We start from the raw sequence: 19,887 nt of genomic DNA, 5'->3' as shown, positions 1-19,887 counted from the left end.
TTTATTTAAAAATATATATATTAAAAAGCAATATACAGTATGCATGCCAGTGCAAGACAAACCAGTGAATACAGCATATGTGTATGAATTTGTAAGTTAGATTCTGTATATGAGGCCCTCCTTTAGGCCTCATCTAAACATACAGGGACTGGATTTCACTTTTGCCAACCTGATCTGAAGTAGAAGTGCAACACCAAATTTAGCAGATAGGCTGATAGTTTTATTAATGGTGCAGTTCTAGAACGGAATTACAGGATCTCATTTTGGGTGGTGTACACAGATCCATTGGATTAAGGATAAAATGTTGTTTAATTTGCATTGACAAGTTAAGTCAGATCCAACTTTACATGGCTTTTAAAAAAATGTATGTTACCAGTATATAAAGAGGTGGATTAAGATTTTGCAGCAGAATAGCAGGCATTCTTCTGCAAGACACTTCAGTGTAATCTATGGGTATTTAATGTACTTCCAGAGGACAAAATTATATATACAACTTTTCTGAGCATGCACCAGTCATCCCAAGAACGCCAAAGTAGTTAAAAACCTAGATTTATAGTAAAATAGTTTTATATAGCTACTAAACTAAATGAAGAGTTCATGGAAAGGACAAATACAAAACACATGCTTGCAAAAATAGCACTGGTAGAGTAACAGTATAAAAACATGTCTGTAAGATCCTTAATGTTTGTAAGCTGCATCTGGCAACAAGGAAGGCTAATGAGATTTCAAACTACAGTATGTCAAATTTATGAGGTGTAGAAGGACATGTCCCTTACACTTATGTAAAATAATTGGCAATAAAGGAGCTTAAAGAGATTCCTGACCTGATCTGAAATCTAAAGTTAAACCCTGACTGGATTTTATGAGAAAGTAGGTAGGTTTTTTTCCTTGTCTTCAAAATCTATCATTAGTTACTATCAATCTTAAAGTTTCCACAGTGCCAGTGTCTGGAGCATCTAAGTGCCAATGTATCTTCTGCACTGTGAGTGTGCCACTGAAGTGACTTTATACGTATGGCATGAATCTCACCCGGGCTTTCAGAAGTGTCTAAAAACACACAGAGTTAATAATACACTGTGAAAGCAGGTGCTCCAGAAAACTGCATTTGTGACCTTTCTCTCCCTAAAAGAACAAACAAGCACTATTTTGATGTATATGTAAAATTTTTTTTGCTTTCTTTTGTTTATGTTACGCAGTTTCTAGCTGTCCATTGCTGCAGGAACAGTTAAACTTTTATTTTACTTCAGGAATGTGTGAAAAATATTAGCCCATCTCTGAGAATCAAAGCACTTACTCTGAGTATGTTTCTCTTTCAAGATACAAAAACTCCAAAAATACCTGGAGTTAAAGTTACCATGAAGCTAGTGATTAAGTCTGGGACTTTCTGAGTTGGATTCGGTTCTTTTATCTAATACAAATTTGATTTCTGATCTTAGCCAAGCTAGATAGTTTCTTTCCTGCAAAGAATGAAAACAACATCTCCTTTCCTGATGAAGCTAGTTATGCTAAAGAGTGTGTAAGACCCTTAACACACATAAAAGAAAGAGATTTTTAAAATATTCTTTTAAGAAAATATAACATTCTTTTGTTCTGAATGTTCTCCATTATTCAGTAACCATATACATAAGACCTCCTTACAGCAATAACTTACAGAAATTGTGTGGGAATGTATCATAAGGTATGCAAGCTACTCCAGCCAATTTTAGAGCCTCACAGAGCTAGATACTGAAAGACAAATAATAACTTTGAAGTCCTGCTCTGAGGCACTATAGATTACACTTGCCAAATGGACAAAGCATAGTAAATCTGAAAAAGTCAGATTTAAATATAATTTCTGGATTTTTTTTTAACCTATTAAATTATGAAAGTGTACATTTGGGTTATTCAGATGGATTTCATTCTGCCCTAGGCACTATTGAAGGGGCAGGGAGGAATCTACCTTTAAAATCGTTTAATCTAATTTAGGGTTGTGGAGACCAAAATGGCTTAATCAAAACCACATGACAGTTACTATAGAATATCACTACATTTAAGACTTATTATATGAATTTTATGAGCACGTGTAAATTTTGCTTTGGAATAGTTCTGCTAGCCTTATACTATGGTTTACCTTATACTGATGACATATACTTTCAAACTCAGTTTTCCCTTAGCTTTTGTCTGGGACTGGAATATAGATTTTGAAAGTGGAAAACAAATAAGATTTCACTTGAGTCACTCTTTTAGTCCCTCTTCACTGCAAGATCATGCATACCATGTTGCCCTAAGAAGGCTCGCTTCCATGAAGGCATTCCTGGCAGGGGCACTTTACTTCTCCTAGTTCAATTCCATAGCTCTCAATTTCACCCTGTATAACATGCTAAGTAGTTGAGTTGCCTCTGTGTTGATGTGCAGCCTAGGACAGTGTAAATTATTTTGATTCCTTCACCCTTAAAATCCATGGGAAGGATCCAGAAGAGTTTGGATGTCATAGGAAACAACAAAGTGCTTGAGGCATGGGGTTGCACTTTGGGAGCCTGGAGAACTCCTCACTCTATATGCAAACAACAGCTGTGCAGCAGTCAATCGCACAGACAGACACTGGCTGTGTTTTACCTGAAAATGGAGAAGGGCACGTTCCTGAGACAATGGCTGCAGGTCTTTAACTTTTCTTTGAAAAACAGTGAAACTACTTCTAAGGAAAATTTTCTTAGAAAGATCTACATATTCCTGAGCCTGAGTTGGGAAACCAGCAAGGAGTAATTCAGCTAGATGGTAAAAGGACAGCAAAGACAAAAGCAAAAAAACCAAGGCCATGTGGTGCAACCAGGCGTCATGCCTACATTGCAGCCCCTATTGCCTCGATCTCATCTGATTCTTTAAAAGTGAAGGGAATTGCCATGCATGTGTGAAATCCAGTTGCTGACTACTGATCAATCATGTCCCTCACTGTCATTCCTGAACAATAACACAGCCTATAGAAACTGTCTTTAACCTTTCCTATATTTTCCTTTTCCTGGAAGTTTCTCCCATCAAGTGTTCTGGGAAATGTCTAACCCATTAACAGCAAGCACAGCTGACCTGAGCAGTTCTGAGGCTGAGCACTTGTCAATTTTAATTTGGGGTGTTATTATAACAAAGTCCAGCCATGCTTCACTAGGAATGCATATGCTGCATACTCTATTAAAACTAACTCTTTGTTCAAGGTAAAATACCTTACAGCTTAAGAATGATAGCAGCAAAATATGAAAGTGAGGGTTAGGGCCTCTTTAGGCCAAAGTCCAGGCAAGTTTAATACCAGCTTTTGGTGTGTAGGCAGGGCTAGCTGGAACTGAAGTGGTGACAATGCAGAAAAGGATGGAGCCAGAGCTTTCTAAATGGTCACATTTGCTTGCAGAAGCTTCAGAGTTATTTCCTTGACTATGCTAACACAGCTCTGAATTGTGTAATGGGAGGGGGAAGCTGCTGAATGAAAGCAGGGATTCATGAAAGATGGATCAGGTCCGGTATGGTGCAGGAGAAGTGTGTGGGGAGGTATGTGTAGATGTGTATCTAGAAGCATATGCATGTGTATATATATATGTATGTGAGTAGAAGAGAGAGGTGAGTGCATACATTGGATGTGAGCTGCATGCATCCAGGTGCACGCTGAAATGGAGCTAGGCTCTATGATAGTATGCTGAACAAGAAAAGTGCTCTAGTGAGGATAAAAGCATCAGATAAAGGTGTCACAGGGACTGTGGGACACATAAACGTGCTCCTGGACATGCTATGCAGGTGGTGGGTCTGGAGACCCTGCCTCTTATGAACCATGCCTGAGGCAGCAGGAGTGCCTCCCTGCCTCTGCCGCTGCTTGTCTCCACCAGCCAAAGTAGCTTGGAAAGATGGAGTGAGGTTTGCACCCATGGGTTCCTTAAAACAACACTGTAAGCACTTTGACGATGACTGAATGATAAATTCTTGAGACCTGATTTTTTTTTTATTTTTATTTTTTTTGTCTGGTGAAATGCAACTGTAATATGGGAAATCTTGATGTTGCTAAAGTTGCCTTCTTCATTAAGATATAACTTTGTTTTGCATCTAGATGAAAATGCCCTTGTCATTTTAGGACAGGACTTTGCATTAAACATGCTGAGAAAAAAATCAGAGTAAATAGGCAGATAGGAGAAGAGATAAGAGGTCTGTTTGTTTAGGCTATATCCAAAAATGAATTGAAACACAGGACCTGAAGTACAATAATTTCAGCCAAAATAATGGAGCACTCTGTTATGTATTAAATAGATGTCTAGAGTGCTGGTGGAATTGGCAAAAAGAGGACCCATTCCAGAAAAAATGGCTACTGCAATTTTTGTCATTTTGTCAAGTCTTTGGTGATACATTTGGATCTCAGGGTTGGTTGTTTGGGGTTTTTTTAACGGACAAATGGTCTCTTTTTTTCTCAAATGCTCACAACATAGGTAATAGCTGAATCAGCTTAATGAAAGACACAGTAAATTAAACTCAACAGCAATCAAAACAACAAAACAAGGTTACTCAAGCGAGGACCCAGTAAGAAGACTTAGCTTAATGTGAAAAACAAAGGACTAAAAACTCATTATGGGTGTGAGGTCAGCAAACAGCCCTGCTGCTGCTCCTTTTAGTGGCAGGGATTTTAGTACAGAAGCTTTCTCAGCATTTAATGAAAAGAATAAATGAGCTTTACATGGGCTGATACTTGAAGGAGCCTCTGAAAATACAATAGTTGCTAACAGACATTGTTGAACTGATGAAGAATGAACATGGAGAGCAGAGCCTTGACACAATTTCATAATGATGTATACAGCAACGAAACAGGCATCCCAGGAGCTGTTTCCTAGGGCTGCTCTTACTGAGTTTATGTACCTTTCCCTTTTGCAAAAGATGCCACCAGGTCACCAGCGAAAGAGGTGACTGCCCCAAGCACCAGGATCTAAACTGGAAATAGGATGATTTCTGTTTCTTCTTATTTCAGATTTAGCAGTATGAGGCCAGTTCCCATACAATAGTTCCTCTCGAGCTTTGTAGAGGCCTGTGTTGCTTTTCCCAATTTGCAGACAGCAGTGGTTTACAAAATGTCTGAGTCCAAATATGTCCTTTTTTAAAAAAAAAAAAAAAAAAAAAAAGTGATCTTAACTCTTTTTATAGTTCCCATTTCCTTCACCTGAAAAATGAACTAAATTTTTTTGCAGTATTGACTTTTCTGGTCTGAGGGGGTAATGATGAGCAGATGTGTTGCAGACATGGCCTCACAAAGCCTGCATCCATACAGCCTCCTGGGCATGCTGCAAAGAGTACTGAGGCTGTATGTGATGCAAAGTGGGAATTGTCACTACTTATCATAACATATGCTAGAAAATAAAGTCTGTCTCGAGTGCATGCTACACAAAGACCTAGGACATAGAACAAATGCATTTTATTAATATAGGAAAAGGCTCCTTGGTTGTGTTCTCTTCAGCATGTAACAGCGAATACTTAGAACAGTGCAAAGTGATGGCCCAAGTAAACAAAAGCAAAATAAAAAATGAAACAGAGTGGTCTGAGAGAAACAATAATGTACTATAACATATGGACTTTTTTGAAAGTGAGGAGCGATATTGTGCAACTGTAGCCCAACAGCTTTTCCTAACATTATTCTAATTTTTAAAGTAGCTGCTACAACAGACACAGTTTCTCAGGGTCCTAAGCTGACCATACATCTCTCTAACTGCATAAAAAGAAACCATGGAACCACAGAATCGCAGAACAGCCCAGGTTGGGAAGGACCTCAAAGATCACTTGGTCCAACCTGTCCTGGGAAAGGCATCCTGAATTAGATTTCCTACCACTCTGTGCAGTCAAATCCTGAAAACCTCCAGTGATGGGGACTCCACCATGTCCCTCAGGAGCTTGTTCCATTGAATGATTTTTCTTACTGTAAAAAATTTATTTTTTATGAAATATCAAAAAGGAATCCTATACTCAGGAAGTGAAAGACAAGCAGTACCTTTCTATTGGATTTCAATACATAGCCCCTTTGCAGTGTGCTGCAAATCCATGAGACTAAAGATAAATATAAATTAGCCCCACAGAAAAGGCAAGCCTTTGACTCTGCAACTGTTTTTCAGCATGCACAAGTACAGAAGTGCAAATGCAAAAAGACAGGGTGATGCAAGAATAGATAAAAGTAAAAATCTTGGAAAACTGAGGTGCATGTGACATTTCTGGTATTCAGTCCGGGACACTATATCAATGAACCCAATTCTTCCATCTTTTCTGCTGGTTAAATACTCCCCAGAGCATTGAAGTCACAGGTCTCAGTAGCTTACCGGCCTGTCTGTTACCATCCTCAGAAGCAGCTGAGAAAAAGTGGCATCTGTTTGTTCCTCCTCCTATCTTCTCCTAATCACTCTGTCCCATTTCACATCTGTGAAATTTTCTGATAAAAATTGCTACCTGCATCAGAATCAGCCAAGATGTGGCTTCTGTCCCATTTCATGGGCAGCCACAAACCCATGCCACTCCTTATGATCACTGAGCTCATGTTTCTGACGAGAATACGAGCTGGAAAAAGGTTGTAGGTTTACTAGCAAGCCCACATGCAATCTGAAACTGAAAACCTCAATCTTTGGTCTGCAAACTGAGCTAATCTGTCATGGAAATGATCAGACAAGCATAAATTTTACTTCAGAATATCATTGCCATTAATTTGTTAACTGTGCTTTTAAGAGTGTTTAAGTATTTCCCCTTTCTGTGTTACAACCAGTACTGCACATACCTTCCTGGTTTGCTAGGTTTAGGTATCTCCTGAGAAGTGTAAGCAAGGAGTTTGGGGTGGATCCCACTGAGCTCACTGTGTTCATCACCACAGGATCTGGTCCCCCCTGTGGCTCCAGCTGCAGGTTGCCACCACTTGTTCCCCTCCCCTGCGTGATCCCCTCCTCCACCCCACTGTATCTAAATGCACCTTATTTATTCCTGTGTGAAACAGTAGGTGACTTCTGAAAACTCTCTGAGCCTCTGGAAGGTGGAACAAATGTCCTCCATCACTTTTCCTGTAACACTCTGCCAGAGACAAAGCCTTCAAGTTTCTGCTGGTCTGTAGTGGTTGAGGAAGAGTTGGGTGGAGACTGGTGTGCTGCAACTTCCACAGCCTGAGGGAAATGGAGAACTTGGGAGCGGAACTGAAACCAAACTTCAAAATACATCAAAGGTAAAGCCTGTGCAAGTGAGAGAGCCCATAAAATAACTCAATTAGTTCAGTCCCGGCTTATCAAATTAAGTATTCTGTTGCTTAGTATTTCCAGACCACTTACAAATATACCAAATATGTTATATATTTACAATTTATTTGAAAATTGAGAGTTCCCCTCTTGATGGAAAAAAATTGCTGGTGGGCAGGATTAAGAAAGAGAAGGTCAGTTTTCCTTATATATATGCAATTCCTTATATATGCAATCCATTACACTGATGTATTATAAACTGCTCATTACTTCAAGGTAAAATTCATGTCAAAATCAACAATATTTAGGTAAAAAAACATGCACAGAATAGTGTATTTAATGGCCAGTCTGAGAACTACTGCAGAAATAACAGTTGCAGACCACAAGAATTCTTTTAATTTGGAGTGATGGAATGGTTTGGGGGCATAAAATATCTTTGTGAGGCCACTCTTTTTCTTCTGAAGGTATTTCCATAGCCTAACAGTGCAAGATAGAAACAACCTTAACCACTATGGATTTTAAAATTGACTTTCCCTATAAAAAGATGAAGCATGTCATTCTTGTGTACTTCAGAAGAACATTGTCTCTTGAAATGACATAACATTATAACAACAACTGAAAAAAATAAGAAAAATGGAGGGACAGACTCTCTTCAGGAGACTGTAGTCTTACAAAACCTAAGTAAAATGGACAACAGATGCAGAATGAGATTGGCTTGGAAAACATTGTATTGTTAATGGGGAGCTGCTCTGGCAAGTAGGGCAAATGGATCTCCTATCTGCCCTGGTACACTTAAATCTGAAGATTGAACTCTGACCATCCCACACAAAACCTGTGCAGGGACTGCAGGACAGATGAAATGGCAGCGTGAGCAGTGTTGAGCATGTCGCTGTCACTGTGCATCAGCAGGAGACCCTCAGGGTTTCCAGGAGCCCTTTCATACCATCTGAAGGGTGGGTTTACCTTAACAGCTACTGAGCTCCCCTAGATAAGATTAACCTGTAATTCTGCTGTCAGATCTCCACTTGGGGTCAGGAGTTAAGATTCACATCTGAAATTGAATCAGTGAAAGCTAAGGATCTTGTCCCTCTCCATTGGTGTCTTTTGCTCAGCACCTGTAACCATGTATTTCTCTTTCTGGCTCCAGTGAGAGTCCAAGAGAAAAAACAGCCAGTTTTAGCTAATACTTAACACCTGTTGGGCCCTCAAGTGTAAGTAATATGGCCCTAATGTACATATTAAAATGTAGTTCATGTGCATTATGGATAAATACGTGTTGGATAAGGACAAGCGGTTTCTTGGATCAAGCAGACAAGCAATGCTTTTGGATGCCATCAGTGTTGTGATACACCAAAAGCCATTGGTTCTCTTTTATCTTTATCCTCAAAGTGCCTTTTGGTTTTATCCTCTATGAATAATATTTTCTTGGTAGCATTGTTGCAACAGTAATGGTCCGACCATATGAGAGAAATAAGATCTCTGGGAAGAGATACTTTTTTATAAGATCAACTATTATACTTTAAACACTTGTTCTGCCAATCTATTCCATCAATAGTTTAGACCATTGTGATGTTTTTTTTTTTTTAAAAAAAAGGTACTACCTCATCACATAAGCCTCTGTAAGCATATTTTCTATTTCGGTTTTGGCTATTTACACATCTTAGTATATTGTACAGACATTTTGCCATTATAAATGGCTTTGCACAGAACAAAATTCATTATACCTTGTTAGGCAGGATTAAAACCAACTTTTCATGCTTTCTCATTTGTTTTTCAAATTAGAATATCATATCTTCAGCCAAAGCAAGACTACCTGTCAACTATACTTTGCAGTTGTTTGATATATTTACAACAATTACAATGTGACTTTTGATTCATGATAGTATTTCTCTTCTTTCTCTGCAGATCACCCAGGGGCTGAAAAGACGGAAGTTACCCCAGACCCAACAAACCTCACACAGCTTAATTCAGCAAACTAGACAGCAAAACAACAATTAAATATTGCCTTCCTGAATCTAAGGTGTTTCTTTCTTCAATTTACAGAAACCTTAAACTACCTGTGTCAAAGATGCCTCGCTGAAAAATGTATTATGGCTCTTCCAGTCATGATGAATTGCTAACAGGCAAAAAAAAAATCATGTAATTTGCCTGTTTCAGTTCCTAAAGGTCAAATTTCTATTCAAGACCTGGCATTACTGGATAGACACTCTGTGTGACTGTGACTGTACAAAAAATGAATAGAGAGCTAAATTCAGAAGACAAGAGGAAGAATAGAGGTCCAGATGTAAAGTTGGTTTCCAAAAGGATGAGATGTAAGATGACTAAGAAGAAAACATAGAAAACCCCCTACACAAAATATTGATGAGGTGTATTTCCTTACTTGTCTCTTACATTAAATTTAAAAAAAAAAAAATCAGTAGAAAGTCATACCTATCTGGAATATGGAGTTTATAGTTATGGCAATTAAAAGCTCTACTTGATGAAATTTATTTTTTCCCTTAAGGGATATTACATTTCATCACTAATTGGATCTGCCTCAGTTCCTTTATACATATCTGTTGCCTTCTAGTTCAAGACACTTGTTTAAAAGATAACCTAATTTCAGGCATGAAATGAGGAAAACTGGTCTTTGAATAAGGTCCTGAACAAATTAACAGTGCTGTAAATACTGATGAAACACAGCTGCTCTGTAATTTTTGTATTAACTTGCAGCCATAATAATATTTCATAGATACTTCCTGGCAGTTATGCTAGCAGGTATATGCTAACTGCAAAGTGACTGGTCATTTTAGTTACCCCACACCAGCTAACATTTACAAACTCTGATTGCCATGAAACACAACTTGAGAGTATTGATACATTGATTGCCCCCACTCACTTACTTGAGGGAAGGAAAATCTGTTCACATCTAGCAGTCCCTAAAATAATTCAGCAAACCCACTTCTGGTTTATGCTTCTGCATTTGTGGCTCTACATGTGTTACTGAGCCCTGCTCCTGCTATGAATCAGTGGTCAATGGCAGCTGTGTGGACCAGCTGTGACTCCACTGTCAGCTCTCATATTCGACAGCTGGTCTTGGCAAAGTTGGTTAATATGAAAGGTAATTGTGCCTGTGTGAGGTCAGCCTTGCTTGTTGTAATTTCTGCTTCCACAAGCAGAGGAATACCAAGGGGACACACCTCAAAGATGAGGAAACCTGAGATACAGTGACATCACGGCTACTGCCTGTGAATGTCAGCCTCTCTGCAGCTAGTTGCTGCACTGAGAGGCCAGAGAGGAAAATTTTCAGAGCAGAGATGCTTGTTTGTGCTGAAAATGTCTGAGAACACATATATTTGAGGTACAGCACTGCAGTTAATGGTGGCCTTTGATAAGGTCAGGTTATGAAGATGTTCTTCTTGGCTTTGGAAAATACATGGTTTTCCTTCATGTCTCTCTTGCCTTCAGTAGATTTGGTCTTCTGATGAATTAATGCTAAACAGCTTGTGGATATCCATTTCATTCAGTCATATGGAAATTAGCTGTTCAAATGAATACCCAGTCCTCATAGTAACATAGCCGATGACATCACGATTAGCAGCAGTGTAGCTATTATCAGTTCTTCCAGAAGAGATTGTGCAGTGGGGGTCCAAGGCAGGAGCTGGTAGATGATCATATATGTCAAAGACACACAGAAGATTTTCACTACTTTTTGAACTTCACTTCAAACTCGGAAATGAAAATGACAAACCGGAACAAAACTTTGGAAAATCACCAACCCATGATTTAACATGTAAGTTGCTGCCATGCTAAGGTGCTCTGTAGGTACCTTTCAAGTATTTGAGGCTGGCTTATGCCTTGAATGAGGAGAGCTTCTGTCCCTTTCAAAACTGTAGCTAGTTTTTTCTAACGTAATGAATGTCCATTTCAAGCTTTGTATCCTGCTGTGCTTTCTTTCAGTGCTCCTTTTGAAAATGGAGTTCATGGATTTCATTTGCACTGTGAATTTTTTATCATTTTTCAGTTTGTTCAATTCTGTTCACAGAGTAATTGCCCTGCCCACATTGATATTACAAGAAAATGTGATGAGAACTTCTTACTGTGTCTTCATTAAGACACTCATTAGTTCCTGTACTTGTATTTCTTTTCTCCTGCCTTAGCATTCCTCAAAAGCCAAGCCACTGTGTTTTGTCTCAACCAACTTCACGATAAACTGAGATTTTTCATGGTGCTGTTGGGGAATGTATATTGTAGAAACTCATTTCAGTGATATATGCAATTAGGAAAATGTACAAGCAATAGGTCCAGGTCATGCCTGTAATGAAATCCATATGCAGGTAATGAAGCTGAATTTCAGATTAAAAGTTTTGCATAGCTCAGCTGCAAGCCACATAAACTGAAGTAGTTCCAAACTTGCTTGGGAAAAGTGATGTTTAAAAGCAGAGGAAATGTCAGAGAGATGAAGCTGCCTGTGCAGTCCCATACAGCTGCAACAGTTGTCTCTAATCTGTCTCACCTGCCTCCATGAAGTGTTTTGTCACAGGCTTTGATCAGCTACAGTCTGGTTGTTTCAGGATTGTCAGAATAAAGTGATGAAGCAGAAAGTAGTCTCTGTGTGTCTGTCTGTCTTAAAATACCCCAGTTTAAAACACGTATCAGAAAGTTTCTACTCCATTTAAAAACCACAGATTATTTTCCCACAAGATGAGATACAGGCATTATGAGAAGCAACCAGATTACTCAGTAGTTCATAGAGGTTTTTTACAGATCAAGACAAAGAGGCAGTATTGAAAAATGAATGAAAAGGTATCCTTATTGAAACATTTCCTATTTCAGGACTCAGTTCTGCAGTCTACATACATGGTTTAGACCTAGGGAATTGACTCAGTTTGTTTCTTCTCATGCGAGTAATGCAATGGACTGAGTAAGTGGATTCAGATTAAAGCCTCCTAAACTCATCCAGATAATTTTATTGCCACTGACAGAGTATCACTACCACGAAACAAAGATTACCAGTAGCACCCCCAATCTTGCAATATTACCAGTTTTGAAAAAGAAATAAAAACCTAGGACTGGAACTTCGCTCTTAGCCTGTATTTTTTGGATGGGCTGAGCAAAGACCTTGGACCTAAGCAACTTAAACAGAGAAAAGTCAAAAAAGCAATGAAGTTAACAGAACCTAGTAGCATGCTGAAATGCAGTAAGATAGAAGAATAAAACGGAAACTAGAGTGATTAAAAGAAAAAAAAAAAAAAAAAAGAAGATGAATCGTTGTTGTCAAGTTTTGGAGGAGAATCTCTATTACAAAATATTGTAGTCTGTAGAAGATGCTAGGTCAGTCATGTACCACTGGCAGCAGAGGCAGCTGGAACAGGCTTGGTAGTTACAGGGCATTTTAACAAAACTAGTTTAAAAGAAACATTGCCCCCCACTACAGATTTCCAGGCCACAGGAACCATTGGGCTGTTATTCTTTTTAACGCAGGCTGTTGTATTTCATCAATTCTTTCCTTCAGCTTGTATTCAATTAAAGTATATCTTTTGTATTGAATACAATTTTGACTGAGAACTCCCAGAAATGAAGAATCAGTCATGTTGCATGGTGATTTGTTCTCATTATTAATCAGCCTCTTTGTCAAAAAACTGTTTCTTACAACTTTGATTTGCTTGGCTGTGACGTGATTTGTTCTAATACCTTCCTAACAGGTTAAAGATGCATATCAAAACTGCTATTTTGTCAATTCTGAAAACAGGTACTAGGCTGGTTGTTTTGGTTGTTGGTGTTGGTTTTGGGTTTTTTTGTGGGGGTTTTTTTAGGTTTGGGTTTTTTTTTTTTGAATGAGAGAAGTATGCTTTAAAAAAAAAAACAAAAACAAACAAACAAAAAAACCCCTCACATTCCACAAGTGCCTAAAAATATTTGAACTAATTTGCTATCATTAATATTTAATGATCTGCATTTTAAGTTTACTTAATATGATCAAACAGGGGAAAGACACAAGCATATATTTAAGACTACTTGTAAGCTACCACCCAGGAAAAGATTCAGAAGGTGCCACATAGGTATGGCACAATAATGCCATCTAAGTACTAGGATGGGTGACAAGTCTTAATACAGGATCAGCCCTAAACAAGATCAGCAGAACGTATCTCCCATTGTATAAAGCTGATGTTAGACTGATGCCCTTATCCCCTAAGGGAACTTAGCACAAGCAGAGAAAAGCCCCATCCCTGCAGACTTAACAGGGTGATGCTCAGTCCATCTCAAAACACATACTGCTTCAGACAGCATTTGTGCGTGAAGGAGTTTAGGTTCAAGGTTATTTTTGCCATCATTATTTACAAGCAAGGTAATTGCTCTGCTCCACTCCAGCTCTGGCCTTTCTAATTGACAGCAGGGTCCTTTCATCTGCAGAAACATTATTCATCACATAATCAAATGATTGTCTTTATCCCCTACTTTGCCCTTCATTGTTAGAATCCATTTATCCTATTGACAGTATCCATACGTCTTTTCTGTTTTCTGCAGTCTGTATGTCAGGAAAGCACGAAGTTTTCAGAGGGGAAGGAAAGGCAAAGGAAAGAGCTTTTTCTAAGTTGCTTCACCTTCTGTTGACCTAAGAGTAGTCATCATCGCCTTTGCCCTGTATGGCTGGGCTGCTGTCCCTCAGTCTATCAGCAGCAGAGAGAGACAGGCAGTCTGCTGCCAGGAACTAGAGCAAGGCAAAAAATATCTCTTAAGCAACAAGGTCAGTGCCCCCAATGCTTCCCTTCACACCCCAGAGTCCAAACCCAAACAAACAGTCACATCTCCATCTCTCTTGCATAACCTTAACTTTACAACCTGCCCCTGCCCCAGTAGATCTGGTAATGGCAGTAAGATAGCAGACTTCAGCCATAAAACTTCTTTAGGGGTGAGTGAGGAGCACAGTCATTTCATTACGTGCCATGTGAGAGACAGCTGCTTGTTTCTTTTTTAGACATCCCCAGCTGAAGAATCATTTCCTGTTTAGAATGCAGGATTTATTACTAACTTGCTCATTTCTTGAGGGCTGTGGTGGTGGTGGTGGTGGTGGTGTATAGCAGATGACAACTGGATAAGTGAATCATCTGTTTCTCTGGGAACTGTTGGCTAACAATTCCAGAAGGGTTTGATGGTTGGAATGTCCCAATTTTCCCCAGTTCCTGGTTTTCTGACGCTTCAGAGAAGCTGAATTCCTAGAAATTGCAAACTTTTGGAAATTAATCTGCTTGACAGTCTTTGTTTTTGGGTGGGTGTGTATATTTTACAGTTCATGCTTCAGCTGAAATTAACCCACATGACACCTCAGTTTTCTGTGCTTTAGCTTCCAAGTGGTGCTGCACAGACATACTTCACATGTTACACTCCCATCACATCCAGATTTCAGCATATCGGTTCCCAGGCTGAGGAAATAGTAGCAGAGCTAGGTCGTGATTGCAAATCCTTTATTCATCTGAACTGCATGTACACACAGGTAAATCTACAGTCGCACAAGTGAAGGACTACAGGTAGTGTCTATACCATCTGGCTGCTAAATGAGGAGAAGCAGCTGGCGTAATTCATGGGAACTATGGACTTGAATATATTGTACATCAAAGTGCTTATATGAGCAGAAATGTGTATCGCAAGCAGTGGGGAAGAATCATTGGAAGAGGCTTTATATTGAACTGAATAAAGAAATACTTAAAAGGCGTATTTAGGAAGGAGGACATGTGAGGTTTAGATAAGCTTTTTTAAATTAAAGCCATCCCCCTTCATCCCTAAGGCCACTGAGAACTGAGGAACCGATGGTGATTCTTCTCCTATGAAAAATCAGGTATTCTGCCTGTCAACAACTCTACCTTCAGCCCTCTGCTGTGCACCAGTTTTGAGCATAACTGAGATAGATGGTGTTTCAGTGGCTCAACGATTATTCTGTGACGAGGGTGATCAATGGGCCTGAGATAAATCAGATTTCCTTGGGCTGCAGTGCAGGGCTCAACCTGGCCCTGCTGTAGTGATGAGCCTGCTTCTGCTAAGTGCTGAGTATTCTTAGTTCCCTGGAGTTTATGGAAAGACCTGATAGCAGTCAATACTTTGTCGGGCTGTGTCTGCACTCAGCACTGAAATTAATGGAATTATTGAATTCATCAGCTTTAACAAAAATAGAGCAGTAGCCCTTTCCAGGACATAATCTGGAAAAAAAAATCTAAATGAAAGCAAAGCACATTAAACAATAATGCTGTCATCCTTTCAAGACTGCACATCAGATCCATATGTATTGTATGATTGTTCTGAGATGTGAGTAGAAGAGCTCCATGGCAAAACCAATACACATTCCTTGGAGACAAACTCCTCAGGGTCACTGTTGCTGCTGTGAGCAGCATGCTGATCTCTTTCATCTCATGTCTTCCAGACTTCAGTGGTGTAACTCCATTCCAGGTGCAGCAGTGACCCTGAGTCCACAGAAGGAGAAAGTTTTTATCAGGACTGAATTTTTTGTGGGGACGTGGCATTCACAAGGCAGCTAAACCACCAAGAACGGCTGCAGAAGCAAACCTTCAGTCCTGAGTCAGGTCCTAACCATTCCTGTACAGAATTGCAGGAGCAGTGAAAAACTGTTTATTCTGTAGAAACTAACCCCAGTGAGAGATGCCCTACAGGGCAATTAATTCTCTGCAGGCTAGAGAGATCCTGACTATTTTGGATTTTGACCCCACTGTTCCCGAGAATTTTAAGGAGGGAGGTATGCAATGATGGGGAGAGTGGCCCAAGCATTCCACCACTGATTTCTTGGATAATCAGGGCTTTGTGGAGGTTTTAAACATGGCTAAAAACCTAAACTGTTAGGCTTTAAGAGAGATTTGTAGCTTTTCTCATCCCTACATTTGTAGCTTTTTTCATTTGTAGCTTTTGTCCTCTGAAATGACAGTTTCAGGAGGCACACACTGTATATATAGCCTAAATGTTCAATGTTCTTTAAAAAAAAAAAAAAAAAAAACCCTTTTTAGCTACAAATGCACTTAAAATAGAACTTTGGCATTTCTATTAACTTCTAAGAAATTCTAAATTCTTTAAACATAAGGGAACCTGCAAACAGAACAGAAGTGTTAATAATGAGACTCTCCCTTCTGTCTTTCCCGTTTGGGTTTAAAATTGCATTACTGTTGTTCTCTTTGCATTTACTAAGAGAAAGTCAAACATTTATCTTCAAACCCTGAAAACACTTGGACCAGTATATAATTTTCAAGCTCAGATAAAGCCAGTATCCCAAAAGAGAACATACAGAACTATTAAATGCACTTCGGTAAGCAGAAGGGGACAAATGTGAGAGATGTTTTTTTCTTCCACTGTTATATTTTAAGTGACTCCTGAAACATCATTTGTAGGATATAATAGGCAATATAAAGTCTTCAGACAAAAGTGTGAGCAAATTAAAGCACGTTCTGGTAGCAAAGTGTGCTTTTGTCTGAAATGTTCTCTTCTACCATTATCACAAATCGTATCTCTAATTTTCAGCACTATAAGACATGAAAAATAAAAACCAAAGCATCTCTGTTTTTACAATGTTTTTATCTCATTCCTTAGGAGAAAATTTAAACCCATCTTCTGTAGTACAGGTTAGTCTGCACTTGTACATCAAAAGAACCAACAAGAGACAACAAATTTAAAAAATCTGGAACACAGAGACAGAGATATTTAATACTATTGAATTAAAAGAAGTGAACAAAATTATTTATTTAAGAAACTAAATTAAGTTATACGTTTTTCCGTGCAACTTGTAATAACAGCTTATGTCAATTGGCCAATGTATTGCTTTTTACTTTCCTTTTTTTTCTTTTCTCATCTTTAATTGAAATCTCTTTTTTTCATTAATTTTATTATGAAATTATTTTCATGCTAAACAAAATTCTAGAGAATTTTTCAGTCAACTTTATGACCTATGGTAGATAAACATGACAAGTTTAAATATGATAATAGGCACTCCATTTCATGTAGTTGTTACAATAATCACAAACAGTCCAAGAATGTAGAATTTTAGTTTCTCAGCAACCTACTGCAACACAGACATAAGCCTGTGCTCATCAGGGAAATCTTAGTGGGCAATTGTCTTGTGGACTGTTAGTCTGTAAAATAAGCAAACTATTAATCAGCCTTTCCATGGCTCCCATGCTGAATCAGCTGAACAATTCAAACAAAGCAACAGTCCTGCATGAGAATATTTAAAAATCATTTAGCAGGCTTGAAGCCTTTGCTGCCTGCTGCTGCAAAGTGCCAGCTGTTGGACAGGGATCTGGACAGCTTTCCAAAGACAAATGTCTTTAAAAAGTTGTGTGTATGTAAAAAGCCAAAGGTGACAGATGTAGCCAGGTTAGACAAGGATCTTAAAGAATATAGCCTGATGCCTCCTGGCTGTAGTTAGAGTATCTGCAGAGATACTTTCTCATATTTCTTCTTTTAGAGCAAAGTCAGCCTGTGTGATGGCCAGGCTGCCATTTATACGTTTGCTCAATACTCGGAGATTGAAGATCCTGGATGACTGCAAGGGAATGCCCTGTCAAAGCAGAACCCAGGAGACAGGGAGAAGGGAAAGAAAAAAGGAAAACTGAATCTAAGCGGGATCCTGATGGGTAGAGAAGGCAGCTGAATGTTTCTCTGGAGTACAGGGGGCAAATAAAGTACCCCAGTCATGGGTACCCAGCACCTGCCAGAGCTCTGCATGGGTTCAAGCGCTGTCTCAGAGGCTGCTTCTGGCCCAGAAACTCCAGCTTGATGCTCATTAAGATGTGTTCAAAACCAACAGTGAGCACAAGGGGCTTGTATCCCTGTGTGGCAGCTAGCATTTTCCATATAGAAAAGAATCATTAGGGTTTAAGCAAACATGAAGAAATTGGAGACATCTATTTCTGTGGTTGAATCTACAGAGCATTAATCATCAATAAAGAATAAGCTTTACAAGACCATCTGGAAAAGTAAAATGTTTCTTTTTTCTAGTGGGTCCTGAGGGACTCCTCCAGAATTTTGGGGACTTTACAAATCAGAGTGTAAAGCAAATGGGTAAGTACATGTCCTTTGTTTTGCTTGTTCAATGTCACCACAACCTCCAAGATAAAAATCAAAACCAGTGTGTACACAAGTAGCAATAGTATACAGAGAAATCAAAATAAGAGCTCCTGTGTCGGAATTTCCTGCCTGGAGAACACACTCTCATATGAATAACAATAACGTAGTGTTATTATAGTATAGTTGTGGTTTTTTAAAAGGCTGTTATAAAATTCTAAAATCAATCTTTCCTCATTCTACATATGTACATACAGAAATGAACAAAGTAACAGGAAATTGTTCCCATCACAACATTTTGTGGTATACACATACCTTGGACATGAGGACAGAGTAATATGCCTCTTGGGGGTCTTCCAAGTCTGCACATAAGCCGAGATTTTGCTCTTTGTTATTTTTTTAAAAAGATGCATTGTTCTCATTGCTTTTTACAATGAGATGCTACTTTATAGTGTCCTTAACTGGTCCAGAATTAAGCTTCATAGATTGGCATGAAAAATTCTCATCTTCATTGACACTTCTCAGCGAGAATTTTGCTAAATCTGCTATTGCATTTGGGAGAGGTTTTACCCAGTCAGGTTTGAGGTATAAGCTATTTTATTCCATATAGCTGATGCTAGAATTGTCCTGAATTTAAGTTGTGAAGTCTGACTTCAGAAGTTGGCAAAGTATGTCACAGGCTTGAGTCCTAGCAAGATATCGAGGTGCCATTTGCTGCTTACTAGTGGTAATTATTCCCTGCAAAAACTGGCAATCTAGCAAAAGTGGTGAAACAGATTCTCTTAGCACTTTATTGGATAAATAGGATTTAACAGGGACTCTTGGCAACAAGTAGAAAAAAACATAAAACCAGTGCCTCTTTGAAAGGTGCATGCATCTTAGTGCATTGTTAGCTATTTCCTCTACATTTCTTAGCCTACATTTTCCATTAGTGTATATTGTCATGGAAGCTTCACGGTGTAAGTGAAGACACCTTGGTTTATATCAGCTACAGTCTGAAGTCTGATATGCTCACCAGCAACCTCTGCTAATGCAGAAGTACTTAAGAAACCCACATGGAAAAGACATTACTGATGCATTAAAAAATAAACCAATCCTCAAATTTAAGAACAGGTCATTTAAAGTATTTTTGGTCGGCACATTTGATTAAAAACCACTGGATTCATTACAGCTGCCTGCCAGGGAGGCCACAGGCAGCTGTATATCCCCCAGCCCCATGTGCTGTGGGCAAGGAGGGGTTGGAGTGTTTTGGGGCCTCTCTGTGGGATGTGAGCCTGGGACGGGGTGGCTGTCACCCCTATGGAGGGTCAGGGAGCATGCACAGCAGCACCCGGACACATAGCTAAGCGCATCTTCAGGTTTGCATGGCCACAGTCTAGGCACATAAGCATTGCCATCCGAACTGCAGTAATAGCTTTAGTGCTATCTGCAAACTCATGTCTGGAGTTTGAGTAGCTGAATCACCAGTATATGTGTGTCCCAAGAAATCAATACTTGCATCTCTTCCTACAGTCATTCCTACTTACTGATCATTTCTATTCCCTTCAGCTGGTGAAAATGTCTCTGTAAAGCTAACAGTTTTGAAGTACAGTTGACAGGAATGAAGCTGCAGCTCATGCTGATCTCAGTTCCACATTCCTGTGTTTTCAGA

At 39.1% G+C, this 19,887-nt stretch overlaps 1 long non-coding RNA gene across 1 annotated transcript; it reads left to right on the top strand.

Annotated features, from left to right (window-relative positions):
* Positions 1 to 249: 249 nt before the first annotated feature.
* On the top strand, positions 250 to 9,179 carry LOC113490133. Its single transcript, XR_003400158.1, has 2 exons — positions 250 to 7,186; positions 9,102 to 9,179. It is a non-coding gene; the product is annotated as an uncharacterized LOC113490133 (long non-coding RNA).
* The last annotated feature ends 10,708 nt before the right edge of the window (positions 9,180 to 19,887 follow it).

Source organism: Athene cunicularia (genome assembly GCF_003259725.1).
Source record: "Athene cunicularia isolate RWA chromosome Z unlocalized genomic scaffold, athCun1 chrZ_part2, whole genome shotgun sequence".
NCBI classification, from domain to species: domain Eukaryota; kingdom Metazoa; phylum Chordata; class Aves; order Strigiformes; family Strigidae; genus Athene; species Athene cunicularia.
Note: the sequence above shows the minus strand (reverse complement) of the source record. Positions and strands in the feature narration are given on the sequence as shown.